Below are 4,993 nucleotides of genomic sequence, written 5' to 3' on the forward strand. Positions count from 1 at the left end.
GTTGGCTCTTTTTTGGCCCTACGTCTGGGGGAGTCCCATCCCAGATAACTACACCCTTGATGTCAAGGGCTCCCTTTCCTTTGACCTTGGTCATCTCACGCTGCTCAGAGCACAGAGTGACCTGTTGAGCTGGCTCCCACCTCCCAGCAGTCCCCACCACACTCTAGGTCAGGGGCCCACCCTCTCTTCATCTCCTGGCAAGGGCCTCCTGTTACTCGTGTCAGGACATGGGGACGCCAAATCAGAGACAAGCTCGAAGGTCCCTCTGCCACCTGAATTTAAGCAGGAGATTTTGAACCATTCAGAAGCCTTCGTTTACTCACCTGTGTGGTGGGGTTGCTCATTTTGACTACCAAAGAGAGTTCATGTGAGAATGAAAGAAAAAGCTTCCTATGAAAGCATATCTTAAGTGTGAAGCATCAGGCTTTCTATTTGTGAGCGTCCCTCTGTGCTCTTCTGCCAGTTCCCCTCCTCCTGCCTCAATCCGCCCCCCACCCCCAGGTCCATCTGGAGTGAGTCAGGAGCTAGAGGAAGTCAGGACTCAGACGTTCCTGGGGCTGCAGAGAATCAGGCTGGGCCAGGGCACGCAGCTCCCCGGGGACCTTGATGGCACTTCCTTGGGAAACAGAAGCTGAGTGTTTAGAAGCATCTGTCATTATGGAAACAAAGTTGCCAGGCCATTTTTTTCTTTTACTATTTTTACTGCGGTTTCATTATCTTATGCAAATGAGGCCGCTGATGAAGCCTTTCTGCTGGGTGGCCCATGCTGGGACCAGCTCTATTGAGGGATTTATTGCCTGCCTCGGCCTCCAGACAGGATCTGGGATGAGGAGGCCCCATGGAGATGGCTTCCTGAGCAGCGGCCCTAGCCTGGAACACATGGCTTCCTGCCAGACAAGGCCCCAGTTCCCGCCTCCATCCTATGAGTGTCCTGGTCCTTTATTTCCAACGACCCAAGTTTCGGCTCAGCCTGGCTCAGCCTCTGTCTCCAATTCTTCAATAGATGGAGCCCCTTGAAGACTGAGTTGCCAGCCCCCAGCAGGATGTAAGAGAAAAGATGGGAAGCAACAAAGCTTCATCTCATCGGGGACCTCTGGGAGAAGCATGTAATACACTTCTCAGTCTCCCAATCTTTGGTTGAGGCTGGTCCCAGGAGGCTGTTAATCCCAAGTACTTCTAGCATGCCGCAGGTGGCAAGGGAGGCTCTGGGACAGGCTAAAGCTTCAGAGAAAGCAATGCAAGTAGTGGCAGCAGGGAGTTGGGCGTTCTGTGCAGAAGCAGTAAGGGCCAGAGATATGTGTAAGACACTGACAGCTCTGCTGTGAATCCATTTGACAGACAAACAGCCTGAGGCTCAGAGAGGCCAAATAACCTGCCCAAGCTCCAGTGAGTAAGAAGCAGGGCAGAGTTTATTATCTCCTGGCCTTCTGCACCTCCCTCACAGTGCAGGCTCCCAGGCCTCCTGCCCAGACTCCACCATACTCATTCCTGTAGCTCTGGCCTCGATGAGAGCACCCACAGCCCCTGCCTGCTCCAGGCTGTCTCCCAGGCCACTTTCTCCCAGCATGAGGTGTGTTGGTGAAGCACATTCTCTCTCCCGTGAGTCCAGCAGCTTCCAGATGTAGAGATTTTCTCCAAGAGGTTATTGGCCTCTGTCCAGTCCCTCTGGCCCAAAGCCTTTAATTTAGTTTGCAGTGAGAATCAGCTTCCCCTCCTTCTCCCTAATTCAGCTTCGAATCACTAAGAATTCTCTAAACTCTGATGAGGCATCCTCTGCGACAGAAACAGGTCCAAACATTCAATAAGAGCTTCTGTTTTATGTGGAGATTTTCCTCTTCAGGGGGTTCTAACTCAGCCCTTCATTTCCCAAAGACTGGGCAGTGGGTAAGATGAAAGACATGGAAAACCAGAAGGATCCCAGCCCCGCTCACCTACAGTGAGGATGAGGTCACAACAGCTACCATAACCCAAATGTCAACTCAACTCTGTGCTCTCTGCGTAACCCTGACCTCCAGCCCCCTGCTCCAAGGGACGGACCCCCTCTGCACTCAGAATTGTCTTCTCATCTCATGATCCAAGCCTTCAGAGCTATTAGTGCCTGGCTGTCTTTTCCAGGAGTTGTAATTAATAATGATTAATAATAATAATAATAATAATATAACAATATGTTCCAGCTAAATGAGTGACAACTCCAGACCTGACCCTGTGCTTAGTACTTTGCATATCTCATCTCACAGAATTCTCACCATAACCCTGTGAGCTCGGGGAGATCATCCCCGTTTTACAGCAGAAAGCAAGGCTAAGAGAAGTAGAACAATTCTCCCACAGCAACCCGGGAAGCATCAGAAAGAGGCCTCCAGCCCGGGACCTCCATTTCATAGATTTGATAAATGAGTGAATGAATAAATGAATGAGTGAATTAGAAAACAGTCAATAATCAATGCTGTTTCCAGACACTGGGGACCTCTATGCTTATAGGGGGAAAAAAAAATCCAAACTTGATAGGGCCAAAAACGAGAATTACTGATTATAGTCACTCGCAGGAACAACCTACCATTTATGCCTAATTGCAGTGCAGTCCAATAACAATTATGCACATCAATAAATGTGTCAGATTAACTTGGTTGTAAGTTTTATTTGATTGCAACACTAAACCTTGTTTATGGTTGCTGCGACTTGCGAGGCTGCGGCCATTCCGCCTGATCCCCTTCAATCCCTTCTGGAAATGAGGGGGACTGTTGATACCGGAAGAGAAGTGAGACAGGAAAGAAACATCTCTGTCCCCACTGCAGCATGTCTACCCTAGTGAGCTTGGAGAAAGTAGGGGGTCTTTGCAGGGTGTGAAACGTCGCGAGCCTCCCCTCCTTTCCTCAGTGCCAAAGGCAGCTTCCTAATTAGAACATCCATAACCCTCAGCATCTGCTCCAAGAGAATTCAGCTGCTCTAAGATGGAGAAGTCCATTAACTTTATTGCACAAAACGTCGGACGTGCTTTTAGACAGAGGATCACTGCCAAGTGAGATAAACTACAGAGGTCTACCAGAGGGACAGGACAGAACTTCTTGCAGTCCCCAGCTGGGTCCTCAGGACTCCCTTCTCTTCCTGCCCAATGCCCTGGATGGTACTGTGTCATCTTGGGATGTTGGAGCTGGGGAAATTATGAATTTCCAATGCAGGTGCAGCCTGAGCACCCCGGCTCTCATCATGCAAGCCCAAAGTCTGCTGAATGTCAGTGCCAGACAGGCACCATCTGACTCCCAGAATGCATCAGGATTCCCACCCATAGTCAGGGCGGCTCATTCCTACATCAGCAGGAGTTGGATTAGCTGGTGTCACCAGAAGCAGTGGAGCGAGGCAGCTAAGAACAGGCTTTAGAATCAGATATTTCTGGGACTGAATCTCAGCTTTGCCACTTAAGAGTCCCTGCACAACCTCGCAAAACTGGCTTAATGTCCTGAAGCTATTCTATAAAGTGGGCTGAGTAACATCACCTCTAGGAGGGTTAAATGAGATGATGGCAGAATCTTTAGCACAGTGCCTGACACGGCAAGGGCTCTGTACATGAGAGCACCCCTTCCAAGCCTCCAGTGTGGAAATGGAGAGGAGACAAACCCCACAAAGTGCAGGGGAGAGTAAATACCAGTTTGGAGTCAGAGAGCCTTGGGTTCTAATCCCAGCTCTATTTTACGCCACAGTCCTCTGGGGCCCTCAGTTTTCTCATCTGCAAAATGGGGTTAATAGTCCTCATTCTCCTTTTCTCACAGGAGAATTAAGAAGATATGAAAGTGCTTTGAGGCCACCAAAAGGATGTTCAAGTGTGCACTATTATTGCTTCTATTCCTTTAGTTGTCACCCTAATGTCTAGTGCTCCCTGGAACATTGCCAAGGCCAGCTGCTAGCTGGGCCCTCCCCAGCTCCCCAGCCTGGAATTCACCTCTACCTCAGCACACCCCACAGCACAGCCCTCCCACCTCATCTTGGGCAGCCCAGATCCCCACGGGGAGTAGCTGCGGACCTCCCAGATTTCGCGAATGTCTCACCAAGTGGGCCTCCTGGGCATCTTTTCTCAGATTCAGATTCTTCTTAACATGAATAATTAGCAGGAATAGTCCGAAGGGGAGGCAACAGCCTCAGCAATCGACCCCAGTGATTTCCCAGCCTCAGGGGGAGCCCAGTTTCGCTCCAATCCAAGTGCCGTAAATTCCCATCAAGCAAAGAAAATATAGTGCAATTTAGAAACACTGATACAGCAATAAAACACAGATCTCCGGCAAATGGAATTCGGCAACATCTAAAAATGGAGCCATACATTACTCTGCTTGCTAACTCCCTACAGGGACATGATGCTGGGAGAAGTTGGGAGAGTTTTATGTTCAAGTTGATCTTTCTTTTGTGGATGAAGGCAGGGCCACCCACAGCTGAGCCCCAGGTGGCCCTTTAGGGCAGGCCTCCTCCGAGAAGGGCCCCAGGAGAGCTTCCTAGCCAGAGAAGACCTGTGGCCTGGGCTCTGTTATCTAGGGGTTACTTGAGGGATATTCCCAAAAGAATGGGAAGAGAGAAAAACTTACTGTGTGCCACTTAGTCCTCATGAGTGCCTTCAAGGGAAATGTGATTGTCCTTACTTGGTGAAGATACTGACAATCAAAAGTAAAGAGACTTGTTCAAGGTCACTCAGGGACAAGTAGTAAAGCTGGATTTGAGCTGGATGTGTGTCTGCCTCTTTCTGTTCCACATGCCATCTTAGCCCCAGCTCAGGGCTCAGCCCTCCACTCTACGAAAGCTAAAACTAAGCCAAATACCATTGCTCACTACCTTCTGAGAGTGTAAATAGGACGGCAACCCACAAATGGGTTTATCACTCTGCTTACCAGAGTCATTAGCCCCACTCTATAACCAGAGAAGCACTACTAGGTACACTGATACAGTCCTCTGTCCCTAAACAGAATGTCAGGGAGACCAGGGTCCTCTTAGGAAGGACTGATGGGTAGAGGGC

The sequence above is a fragment of the Pteropus alecto genome, unplaced genomic scaffold (genome assembly GCF_000325575.1).
Source record: "Pteropus alecto unplaced genomic scaffold, ASM32557v1 scaffold39, whole genome shotgun sequence".
NCBI lineage: Eukaryota > Metazoa > Chordata > Mammalia > Chiroptera > Pteropodidae > Pteropus > Pteropus alecto.